Consider the following 13,527-nt stretch of genomic DNA (forward strand, 5'->3'; position numbering starts at 1 on the left):
CCGTAAGAACAGTGACAGCGAAGTGTGTGTCATGGCCTTTCTGACCACAAGCAATGAATGCCAGTTCCAGCAGTCACTCCAGACACGCTCGTTCTTCCTAAAGCAGGGAGGCGTCACAGTCACTCACTTTTAACACACATTTTTTCTGATTATACCATTAAAAGAACTTGGAGATTGTGAAAAGATCGTTTAAAAAGTTCTAAAACCCCAGGGAAAACTGGTATTGTTATAATTCTAGCCCAGGTCTTTCCATTTCTTCTCGCTCTGAGTCTGTTATGTCATTGTACATGTTTCTGTCTGCCTATGTGGACGTATTTATGAATATCTCTACTTTCTTTTACAAAATTGGTATAAAATCCTTCTATTCTTTCTGTGTAAGAATCCTCTTTGCCTTACCCACAAACGCTGGGCAGGTGGTTTTAACTGCCCTGCATCAGCCTTTTCTTGCCATATTTGTAACACACATCGTCTTGACGATGGGCAAGAGATAAATTAGATTATTGAAAGCTTAAATGCTTTTCTCCTGGTTGGTTGCCTTTACTCATCCAATTAAATGTGTATCACATGCTTAGTGTTCACTTCACTGTGTGCTGTGTAGCTTTGAAGTGAAAAAAGATAACAGTCAGTGATTGTGTGTCTCTGTGGACACAGTGGGACCAGAGGTCAAAGGGGCTGGTTTCACACACCAGCTGTGCTCACGGTACGCAGTGTGCCTGGCAGTTCCCTTACTCCTAAGCTGGGAATGAGGATTTCTAAGGTTCATTTACAGCTGGAATAGTGGACCCTTGGTTAACACCCTGTTGATACGGTGCTTTTCCAGATAACCTAGAACATGGCTTGCTTGCTGTGAAAAGAGAGGTACTAGTTTAGTTAACTTCCTGGGCTGGCTGAAGCAAGAAGCCCAGGGACCTCTATAGATCTGTTCAATAATACAGAAGTAAGCAGTTACTCCACACAATCTTCCCTTCCAAGGGCTTCCCACTGGTCCAACATTAATCATCTTGTTGGTCTTTTCAGACAAATGGATTCCTTAGTTCCCTGCTGCTTCTTACTCAGCTTCATTATAAAAAGGCCAAAAGTTTAATACCAAGGGAAAGGAGGATATTTTCTTCCCACGTGCCAAGGAATGGGTACATCTCTTCATAAGTACAGGAAGGCGACTCCCAGATGGATCCTTGTCCTTTTAGCCTTGGCCCAACGTGCATTTCCACCTCAACCCTCCATAATTGCTCCTCAGTTCTACAGCCCAGCCAAACTGCTGGCCCATCCTCTGCCTTCTCCCTTCTTAGCCCCTGCCAGGAATCTGTCCTGACTACCACCTGGTTAGTTCTGACACTTCGTTTTCATCTCACATTAAATGTCACTGCCTCCAAGAAGCCCCAGACCAGGAGTGTCCAACCTGCGACCTGCGGGCTGCATGAGGCTCAGGATGGCTGTGAATGCAGTCCAATGCAAAATTGTAAATTTCCTTAAAAGGTTGTGAGGTTTTTCTTGTGATTACATGTCACAATATATTTCATGTGTGACCCAAGACAACTCTTCTTCCTCCAGCGTGTCCCCAGAGGTGCCAAGAGGTTGGACACCACGGCTAGACTTTTCTCCTCTGGCTTGGGTTTGGTGACCCTCCTCTAAGCTGTGACAACACCTCGTGATCACCCTCACCTTATTTCGTATCACATTCTATTGCAAATGCCTATCTTCTAGTTGGGTTCCCCTTCTAGAACACAAATGCTTTGAAAAGACCCTCTTGTCATGTTTACCATTGTCAACCAGTGGTCACTGGCACCAAGTCAAACACCGACAGGAACCCCCAGTTTGGGGCGCAGTGAGGACAGGCACTGTATTCGGTGCAGACAGATCAGATGGGCTGCAGTGTGGCTGCGGAAACAGCACAGCCACGGAGCAGCTCGGTGCTGAGACAGCGCAGCTGTGGAAATAGCAGGGCAGCTCTGGGGCCAGGCCCTTCTCCATCAACCAGGGGTGTTCAGCCTTTTGGTGTCTCTGGGCCACACTGGAAGAAGAGTTGTCTTGACTATACATCAAATACCCAAACACTAACAAAAACTGATGAGCAAAAAAACAGGTTTTAAGTAAATTTATGATTTTGTGTTGGGCTGCATTTGTAGCCATCCTGGGCCTTATGCAGCCCACAGGCCACAGGTGGGACACTCCTGATTCTAGACAGTTCTGCTGTGCTCTGTGATGGGTCACTGCTCTCTGCTCCACTCCGTGCTGGCCTGCTTCACTTGAGACCTATGTGGTATTTCAGCTCAGTCAGGGAAACACAGTCTTCCTTCTTTGCTGGAAAGGGAAAATGCACTCTCCCAGGTAGAGGGGAGCTGGCTTATATGAACAGTAGTTACTGCCCCTGCTCCCTGGTTGAGTTGTTCTCATATACATGAGAGTGCCAAATCCTCCCAGTTTGATTGATTCAAGAGGCACTGTGCTGATTGGTCAGGGCTGCACAGCTCTGACTGGCTGGGGAAAGCCTCGGTCTGATGGCTGAAGCAGGACTCAGGGAAAGCTTTATAAGGGCTGGTCCAGGTGTCAGAAACCTAGTACAGGCAGGCATTCAGCACAGAGGCAGGCGGGTCAGCACAGAGGCTTCTTGCCAAGGCGCATTTTGCGTGAGAGGCTCCCTGTGCCAACATGGCTACCGGGCTCTGCCTCTAAAACAATATTTGGAGCCCAGTTAGCCACCAGAAGCCTTTCTTAGTAGGTGTCTTTTTTCCTCAGAGTTCACACCGTTGAATCCCTCTCACTTAGTGTAGTACCTAATATTCAATAGCTCCCCCCTGCAAATATGTGTTTAATAATGTACCTCTACGTGCTTTTTTTGTCTACTTTTCTCTACAAAGGGGATGACCATGTCTAGGACATGAGTAGGGACTCCACAAAAGCATCAAGCAGATAAAACACATATGAAACATTTAAAAATGTTCTTGCTATTATGTTGAGTGCTTTGTCTGTTATATATTTCTTTATCGCGTATGTTATATCATGTATGTATTTACTGTGTCCTCCATGTACCCTGCATTTTGCTGGGCACTATAGTAGAGAGAGGAATAGAAATGATGAATCTTATCATCAAAACAGCTGAAGGGAGCCTGTTAACCTCGGTGGAATGGTTACAACACAAGTGTGTGATAGGCCGAGTTTGCATGGACTGTGAAGGCTGTGAATGGGCAGGAGAGTTCAAAGCATTCTCAAGAATTCTGGACCTGGTGCTTGCCGGACCCTGCAGATTCCCAGGTCTTCACAGGTGCACGTTATTGGACGGTGGCGAGAGGGAGGCAAATCTTCCCTCTGTTTCAGACTTGGAGGAGGCAGGAAGCTTTTTTCTCCGGTCCCCATGGACTATTGTTTGTAAAAGAAATACGAAGCAAGGACCCTTTGCTAAAACTGCCGATCTGACGCTACACTTTCTTTACCTCACTTTGGTCCTCAGCCGGAAACTTCACTCACCACTGGTTTGCCTGAATGAGCAGGCCTCCTCTTTTAAACACATTTGGAATTTTAAATGAATTAGTGGAATCAGCTGATATATTTGTGCCCCAAAGGGACTATGCTTGAGGTGGGATAGAGGCTCTAGAAGCCTCTAGAAGTGGGGAATGGCTCCAGGAGAGAAATCAGACAACCTCAGAGACAGGCTCTGCCAATGGCTGGTCCTGGGGGCATTTGCTCTTTTCCATGAATGAATGAATGAATGGTCAGGTTTGAGCCAAGCAGGCCTGGTTTAGGGAAATCATACTTTGTTCACTCCAAGTAGTAAAGTCAGTCTGAAATAAAATACTAGACTAAATGTTAATTTTTAATATTATCCATAGATTTTTCTCTCCACTATTGAGCAGACTTTTCTGGGACTGATTAGGAGTCTTCCCTGCACAGAATACCATAAATGTGTTTCTCGGTGGAAAAAGCAGAGAGATCCAGGGTGGGAGATGAAACATCTTGCTTTGGAAACAGCTCTGCTTAAGAGTCCATAGGAAATAAATTACATTTTCCAGGGTTCTGATTTGATTTTTAATGACTTACTGGCTTTGCAAAACAAGACACAACTCAGCAGGAAGTACATGCAAATTTAAAGATATCTACATTTTTAAAAAATCTGTTCCTTTCTTTTGGGATCAAAATCAGAACACAGGTATAATTTCAATAAAGCTGAGGAAGAAGCATTTTCTTATAGTCTGCAGAAGTTTTCTGTTAAATGTATCAGATGTTTAGAATGTTGAGAGCTATAACCTCCTTGAGTTCTTGATTGAGACTTAAGGCAGATGTGTTTGTTCATATTATCCAGTTACTCCAAAGATTACCTAGAGTTGTTTTGGCTTGAGATACGGAAATCATGAGAACTCTTAGTTTGAAGTCTCAGAACATGGAAGGATAAACAGACAAATAAAACAGAACAAATGCAAAGATGAAAAAGATGAAGTCTTTCTCTGCCATAACTATGCTCTTTTGTAAAGAATGGATGCCATGGGGGTGACAAATGAGGAAAATTATTACCTGTTGCTGTACTGTTGGGCATAGTGACATCTCTTGGTTATGTCCCAGGATTCAGGAATTGCTAGCCTTTCTTTCCCCCCGAAGCAGTAGAGGGTGCTATACTGACATAATTGAAGAGATGGTGAGTGTCTATAAAAGAACAGGACTGAGGGCTGCCCTTTCCCTTCAAGTCACTCGTCCTTCCCCAAACAGCTGGGAAGATGGGAAAATGAGGCCAAAGCCTCTGCTAAATGATGTAGAAGAAAAGAAGTTGTAAGAGAGCATGGGAAATAATTAAGTTCTTCTAAAACTCCTACAGTCAAACTATTTTAAACTATCTGGCAGAAGCCACGGTAGGGCAAGCTTTCAGTAAAGTTGTAAGGTGACTGAGACTTTGTCTGCAAGCAGAAGGCAACATTTTGAGCAGATTCCTCCCACCAGAGAAGGCTTTGGACACGTGGTGAAGCCATTCCTGTATTTTCATTATTGTTCGTTCCAGTTCTTTGAGTAGTTTGTATATTTCACAAGAGTCAGAATTTTACCGATAGGGATTTGAAATATATTTTGACATGGCTACCTCATGCTATTTTTGTTTTTAGAATCAGGCATTTTAGAACTGCACAGCCCTTTGGGGGTCACTGAAAACATGAAGTACAACCCTACTGTTCTAACACACAGAGACATGGGCACTGAGAAGTTAAGTGCCTTGTTCACACCGACCAGCCCGTTGGTGGCAAGGCCAGGGCCAGAGCCCAGTGTGCTTACCCCTGGCCTAGAGCTCTCTCTTTTTGCTCTACTGCTTTGAATGTCAGTGTTTTATATGCTGATGAAGCATGCTCATAATATCACACTATCTGTAATCACAGATCACTTTGGTCTTTGAGGCAGTTTACACTTTTGTCTCATACTCAGGCACCAAAATGCCTTTTAAAAATGTATTATTCTTTGGTTTGCTCAAAGAAAGACCTGCCCAGTTTTGTGAAAGACTAGCAGAGAAATTGAGTATCTTTTTGCAGTGCTGTTTACAAAGCAATATCCATTTATACCTAGTCAATCATGTTTCTTTCTATCCAGCCTGCTTTCCCCCACCTTCTTTAGTGCCTGATTTTGCTACTTTGTCTGAACAGTGGAACCAAGTTCACCTGACTCAGAGTAGGGAGCCTGGGCCAGATTAATGGGGTTGTGTAACACCTCCGTCATTAAGGCCCAGTAATCATGATGGTGTGGTGAACAAAAGGTTTGCCGACATCACTGATGCTTCAGCATGGAGGTGAAAAGTTCAGTGACACAGAAAAGTCACTTAAGTATTCATCTTAAGCCCCAGACCTGAGAAACACCTTCAGATCACCTGAGAGTTCTCATCACCTCTGAGAGTCTCTGTACAGGATCTGTCTGCCTTTCTTAATCCACATGTCCTGATGTGGTTAAATGGTAACACAGAGGCAGCCCCGTCCTTAGAGAGTCTAACAACTGTTTGCAGGAACATGGCCAAACTTGGAAACAACTCTTGAGGTGCACAGAGGGGCTCGGCCCAAATCCTCAGAGGGGCCCTGAGGACTGTCTATCTCAGAAGAAGAGGAAAAGGTCAGGAGAAGCGACCCTGCGAGGACCAGGCAGGAAAGAGGGTCTTCTATGAGTGAGGAGAAACAAAGCAAAACAAAACACCCAAACATTATAAATTCAGACTTCCCCAGAATAAGGGAACTAAACGAGAAGACAATCAATGCCTATGAAACACTGAGAGAGTCATGGGGGATCTAACCTTGTCCACTACTCAGTGACTTCACAAGACACTCATGAAGCTCAAAGACTTTTGTTTCTAAACTGAAGGGAGTAATGCTTTATTTAACAGGTAACAAATATATATAAATTATATATAAATAAGATATGTTGTATCAAGAAAGGGCATAAGCTAATAGGCTTAAGGACATAAATAAACTTTAGGGGGAGTTCATACATTTTATACCACCAATGGAGTAATGAAGAAAATTAGGACTAATTTTGACATTATCCCTATTTTTTTTACTACAACTTGGACTTACATGTATTTTCTGTATGTAATATGCACCCAACATAAATATGAATATAATAATATAAAGTGATATTCTTTCACACATAGCTCATTCATGTACCAGTCAGTTACAGAATGTAATACTCCCCACCCCCAGGTCCCTGGAGGGATGGTGGTATACATGAAAGAATTCAAGATTTCAGGGCCAGGCAGCTCTGGACTAACCTCAGCTACTTAAGAGCTATGTGACAGTGAGCAAATTATAAGTCTTGTTTCCATCTATAAAATAGAAGCACTTATATGTCTACTTCATATCATTGCTATAGTTTTAAAATTAGAACTATACATGCGTGAATTTAGCAAATGATTATCACACTGTAGACACTTCATGGATCGTTGCCTCTTGCCTCCATTGCCAAAGGGATTCTGGTGCCACCTTATACTTATTAGCTATTCTTCACTGTCTCCAGAACCTGTTCCTACACTTATCCTCTCCATTTTTTTTTTGTTTGGGGCTAGTTAGCTTCTGAATATGTCCATGCAGAGGTAGGCAACTCACCTGGGCTTCAGAAGGCATGTCATCATGACACATCTCTGGCACACATGCATGACCTTGTTTTTAAATTTTGGGGGTGATTTGGTTGGTTGATTCTGATAGTGGCTGTCAACAGCATCAACTTAAAGGTAGGTCAGACAGGTAATGCGTTGTTCCAGTGCGTTAAGGAGAGCAATTCCCTTCCTAAAACTCTGGCAATTATTTTTTGGCAGTGGTGGTAGAGGGGGAATCATTCACATAGTATTGCTTCTGGGGAGTATGGTTCTTCTCAGGATTGTGCCACATCCGCTATCTGATCATCTAAGTGCGGTGGCATTTCTTAAATAACCTAAAAACCTGCACTGGATCATGCCCATGAAAACTACAGCCCACACATGACCCACTATCAATTAAGTGATTTGATAGTCAGTTTCAAACTGTCCTCATACATCACCAAAAAAAAATAGAGAAGTCTTACTCTGACTTACCCTGTCCCCCCCCAGATTTGGCACTATGATTTTGTAACTTATTAATAATGATGTTTCTGGGAAACCGAAAGTCCTTCATTTATAAGATGGGAGGTGTGTCAACTTTTATGTAAGCCTCTAGCAACTCAGTTGATGCTCTCAGGTATTATTACCATCTTTCTAACCTTGGAAGGTTACAAACATCAGAATCATGTTTTACCACCTATAAAAAAAACTCACAGAAGTGCTGTTTCGTGTTTTGGTTTTGTGTTGTTTTTCCCCCTTCTCTACCGCATCCTCTGGTAATGATTTCCATGGGCTGGAAACACTGTGAAGAAAAAAATACTTCGTTAAATTCATTTGAAATGAAACTGATGGCTTCATGAGTGATCTCATAACCTCAAAGCACTTTACAAACTGAGTAATCATTGAGGATGCTAAATATAGTGAGCACAATGTTTAAAACCTTCACAAATAAATCCATATTAAATCCTATTCTACCACTAAGTAGCTTTGCTTTTGAAGTACCTTTTAAAATCATGGATTTCTTGATGGAAATATTGAGTTTGGCTGTAACGGTGGCTTTTTGTTTGATTTTTTTTTCCAATTATGTCAGTGAGGCCTCTCTCCCTAAGACATTTTATCATGTGTGGAAGGAAGATGCTGCCATTGCCAGAGCCATGGTTCAGATGCCCAAGGGCCTTCCCTCCGTTCCTAGCTCAATTAGAGAGTGAATATCTTATTTCTAGTGTTTATAAAGATTTTATTTATTTATTTATTTATTTATTTATCTTTAGAGGGGAAGGAGAGAGGGAGAGAAACATCAATGTATGGTTGCCTTTCGTGCGTCCCTTGCTGGGAGTTAGCCTGCAAGGAACCGGCCTGCAACCCAGGCATGTGCCCTGACTGGGAATCGAACCACGATCCTCTGGTTCGCAGGCCTATGCTCAATCCACTGAGCTACACCAGCCAGGGCTATTTCCAGTTTTAAAATAAGAATGAAAGAATTTCCTTCCCTTATAGTGGTTTGCTGAATATAATATGCACAGTATTATGTATAATATAATAGACTTTAGAAATGTAATATGTATAGTTTTATTGATACTAACAAAGATAATCCTCTTTTAGGTGCATATATACCCATCTGTTTGATTTTTTTAATGTAGTCATGGACACAAATTTTAATTTGTAAATGTTTAAGATAGAACAATTGCAGGAAATATTTAAATTTAAATATTCACTGTTTTTTTTACCCATTTATTTCACACATTGGCTTTCAAAATTACTCCTAAAACTGCACTCTACAAATAATTGGCTTCAGGTGTGAGAGACATGATCCCCACGTCTTCTCCAGTGGAATTCTGGGCCTGATGTCCACTGCTGGCCCATGCTCTCTTTATAGGCTGTGTGGTTGTTGTTGAACCTGACACTGGGGCACCTCAGGAAAAGAAGAATGTCCTGAGTGATACCTTTCCTTTAGTAAACACTTTCTGGTTGCAGAAGACGGAGCAAATAGCCAACGGAGCCCCATTTGATATTTTCAGAGAGTGCATTTCTCCTATATGACGGAGGCGTCTTGCTCCAGAATGGCACTTGTCATTTTTTCTTACTTATAAATCCAAAGCAGATAGAACATGCTCGTGTGCAGCCGTCAGACACGGAAGCTGCTGCTGGCTTTAGAGCCACCACCTCTGTGTCAAGGTAAGACTTCCAGCTGCCTAGTCATGTGGGCCGCACTGAACCCCAATTAAACATTGGCCCTTCGGTACAGTCATTTCACTTAATAACCTCTCGTGAGAATCAGGTAATTATGAAATATGTTGGGTTTTGCCAGATGCTTTTTAAAAAGCCACATAAAATGGAAAGTGAGGTCACCTGGGATTCCTGTGTGCGGAAGCTCCGTCCTCCCGTCCCTGGGCTCCACACCCTGTCCTGAACCCCACCTCCATGTCAACCCATCTACCTCATCCAAAGCTTCTTGTGCCTTTCCAGAAGCAGTGCGCCTCAAATTCCTATTCTGTGTTGGGTGTATTTTGGTTTCCTCTTTGATTTTCCTTTTTTTCCAGGTTTCCTGTTGATACCAACATGAGTGTCGAGGGTTTCCTTTAGGGAACAACAAAAAAGGAGGGATGGATTCTGTGTGGTGGTGGAAAGGACTGGTCATGAAAAGGCAGCCGCGGCGCGCAGTGGTCTGGACGGGCTCACCCACCCTTCTCTTGCAGGGCCTCCTCCTTGGCATCCCTTTGGAGCAGAGGCAGCCTCCATCCCACGAGGGTTTGAGCATTGTGAGCGCTGCGTGATGAAAGGCTGAGTCACAGGCTATCAATGGGCAGATAACTTCTTTGCCTCTGCCTTGAGGGCGTACAAGCCAATTTTTTTTTATTCAGTTGTTGGAATTTGATTCATTGCCTCTTTTTTCCCCTTTGGCACTCAGATCTAGAATTCTGAGTTTATCTAGGGAGGAGTCTGAGATCTGTGCTGATCCCGAGGAGCTCAGATGGATGTTGTAGCCACCGGAGCAGATGGGGGGTGGACAGTAGCTTTGCAGAGGCACCTTGACATGAGCCCATGTGGCTGGGCTTTGAGGGGGGCCCAGTGCGGGATCCAGAAACAACACCCACTTCGGAATGATGTCATCATTATTCCAGTGGCTGCTGATTCTGAGTGTTTCGTGGCCAGTCCTGACCACTCAGCTTCTCCATCTGCCCCTCACAGCACTGATGGGGGCGCGGGGGGAACTCATCAAAATGTGAAGTGGCTAAGTGATTGGAAATGACAGGGTGAGTTCATTGAAACATCAGTCTTCAGGAGGTTTTTGTCAAAGCCCTCTCAAGTATTTTCCCAACTAACCTGCTCCTGTGTTATCCAGCCAGATCTCTGGTATCTTCGGGCGCACCATCTGCAAGCGCACACGTATTTTCACATGGCATTGTCTTCAGACTTGTGAAATACAGCTGGGGAAGCTCAAGCTGCCCCATATCTGATGGTTCTTGTTGCAGAAAGCAGGCTTATGCCCTGCACACAGGGGGAACTCCGAATGGTACAGGAAGCAAGTCACTGGTTGAGGATTAGCTTCCTCCGTTCCTTGAAACCATCCTACCTTAGAGAAATGTAAGTGTTGAGCAGAGAGGCGTCTTGCTGGGGCTTGCTTTTGAGTACCAGGAATTCAGCTTTCCTGCCTTGGAAGCCTGAGTTGGGATGTAGGTGTGTTATGGAAGGGATGGGTGGAGGCTTCTAACTAATGGGGAAGGCATCTTTGAAACAAGCTGAGATGTGGATCTGGGGTTCTGGGAAGTGAAGCACCAGACTATGATGGGAGGAGACCTTGATACTTGTGGTTGCAGAATAAATATGATTTGCCCTGGGGGGTCTGCAATTAAAGAAGCCTGAAAAGGCTAATAAAAAACCTGGAAAATTACCTAGAAATACATCTCACCAGTTTTAGAAAGGCTCTTGAGGACGCTCATTTCTTCCTAGCTGTATTTATTAAAAGGTGCAGAATACAATCTTGGTTTTGGGTTTTTTTTTAAAGATTTTATTTATTTATCTTAAGAGAGGAAGGGAAGGAAAGAAAGAGAGAAATATCAGTGTATGGTTGCTTCTTGTGAGTCCCCTGCTGGGAACTGGCCTGCAACCCAGGCATGTGCCCTGACTGGGAATCGAACCTTGATCGTGTGGTTCAGAGGCCCACTGCGCTACGCCAGCCAGGGGACAATCTTGGTTTTTGATAGTGTTTATGTAGGAGCTAAGAATGCGGGCCCTTGGTTCAGAGTGACATCTGCCTCTTTTGAGCTACAAGACTTCAAGAAAGCTGCATAAGTCTCTCTTGCCTGACTAGTATCAACTGTATAGTGGGGGATGATAATATTATGTAATTCGTACAGTTGTTTTAATGTTTAAATTAGGTTATAATTCTTAATGGATCACTTTTGGAGCGAAACGTTGTTCTAAATGCTTTATGAGTGTTATTTTTATTGTCATCATCATCACATCAACCCCAGATATTCTTTGTTATGCTGTGTTCTGCAGAGCCACACACAACTTTGATTCCACAAAAAAAGACTTAAAAAAGACATAAAAAGAAAAAAATCAAGACTTAAGGAGCCAAGCAAGACTGAAATTTTATTGCAAACTTTTGCTATCCTTTTTAACGTTTTAAAGGGTCAGACTTTATTTATTCAGGTAAATAAAGTCAGACTTAGCAGCAGAATTAAACTATAGAAGGGGAAAGGATGATGTAGATATTGTTTATAGTCCAAAATCACTTGTTACCTGTATGTGTATAACTTTGAATACATCATTTAATTTCAATGGGCTTCAATTTACAGAAAAATTCAAAATAGAAAGCAATAAGGAAAGAGGAAGTTGAAGTAAGTGATAGCAAAAGTTCCTTTAACCCCTATGACCCTAAACACTACTCAATATCTACTGGAAAGAGCATCTATTTCTTCCAGACATCACCGGTAGCCCGAGGCTGGGTCAGAGTCCTGTTTTATACCGGGGTTGCTGAGGACAGAGATGCCGGTCACTTGCGCATGATTTGTCCTTCAGTCCAGGAGTGACTTTGTTCAATTGATATTCCCTCTTCCCTTCACACATCAAGGTTTTATACAAAAACAATAACAAGGGACTACTTGTACTGACATACTGCATTTTATTATAGCAAATATATTCAAAGTGGAACCAGAGAGTCCTAAAATTGGATTTTGAAAAGTGAATTGGAAACACAGAGTTAAAATGAAGATTATACTCTTAACATTCTACAGAAGGAGGTACTAAGGTGGTATCTCCAAACCAGTTCATTGTAGGCACTATAAAGATTTCTATAAATAAATAAGAGATGATTTAAAATAAAGACAATCATTCTCAAGTAACACCTTTGCTTGTGAGAAAAGTCTGGCAATCAGACAGATATCTGAAATCTCAACAATCCTAAAATATCTTGAGATTTCACTTTTGATAGAACCTCATCAAAGAGGTCTTGGATATTCCACTAGTCAACGGAATAAAATAACAAACCAGGGAGAAGTCCTCCAGCGATGCGTTGCCTGCCTGCTTCAGAGAACTGGCCTCCCAAAAGCAGTGCGGTGCTGGTGAAGAGATGAAAGGCAGAGAGGGCTCCTCCCCGGTGTCTGCTCCTTTGAACCTGAGTCAGAAGAGAGAGGCAGCACAGAAAAGTGATGCAACCTAGGAAAACCGATGCTGGGATCCGACTTTGCTTCCATATGCTAACAATATTGACTTGTTTGGTGTAATTATGCCCAGATGCTAGAGTGATAGGGCAGCAGAAATTTGAGTTATATAACCTAACATTCTTTTATTTTAAAGGAAAAGGAAAAGAAAGGACAAAGGACAAAGAAAAAGGAAATCAGTCACATTGCTTTAGTATCTTGGGTCTTGCAGGGTTTTTGCCAGGGAAAGTTATGGTTTCTGTATGCTTTTTCTCATGGATTGTGCCTAAGAGACTGGTTTCAATTGGATAACATGTTTTGAGGGGGACCCTGAGATGTAGTAGCCCAATCAGTAGGTTAAGTAGGTTATTGAGAGTCTGGAAACCATCCTAGTAAGTTATCGTTGAATTATCTTAGGAAGCTTCGCTTGGGTAGAGAAGTAGTGAAATGGCAGATGCCTTCAAATATGGGAAGGGCTTCCTTATTCTTTGTTTTTCTAGGAAGTGAATAAATGAAATTTGAAGGGAAAATTCGTCACCATATTGAGGCTCTTTCTGATGGTCAAAACATCATTGAATTGGGGTAGGTAGTCTCATAGGGTGGTGAGCTCCCGATCATTGGTGAGAAGCAGACAGAGGCCCGTTGAGTGTCAGTAATGCTATAAGCAAGGTTTCCATTCTGCCTGGGAATTTGGAAAGAAAAAAAAAGCCACTGACTCTATCATGATCAGAGAACTGAACTGAACTGAGAGTGAAATACTTGGAATTTTTGGAAATCACTTACCTCACTTCACATCTCTAATGTGAAAAGGATAAAAACATCTTGGGCACAGAGTGATTTAAAGAAGTCTGTAGAGAG

At 42.6% G+C, this 13,527-nt stretch overlaps 1 protein-coding gene and 1 long non-coding RNA gene across 2 annotated transcripts in view; both read left to right on the forward strand.

Annotated features, from left to right (window-relative positions):
- The window catches only part of NRG1 (neuregulin 1), a 959,746-nt gene that overhangs the window by 562,770 nt on the left and 383,449 nt on the right, over nucleotides 1-13,527 (forward strand). The gene's annotated exons all lie outside the window — the stretch shown is intronic.
- Nucleotides 1-13,527, forward strand: part of LOC118993150 (uncharacterized) — a 107,446-nt gene that overhangs the window by 5,586 nt on the left and 88,333 nt on the right. The window lies entirely within an intron of this gene.

The sequence above is a fragment of the Sturnira hondurensis genome, unplaced genomic scaffold, assembly GCF_014824575.4.
Source record: "Sturnira hondurensis isolate 20B ecotype Veracruz unplaced genomic scaffold, ASM1482457v3 Scaffold0008640, whole genome shotgun sequence".
Classification (NCBI taxonomy): domain Eukaryota; kingdom Metazoa; phylum Chordata; class Mammalia; order Chiroptera; family Phyllostomidae; genus Sturnira; species Sturnira hondurensis.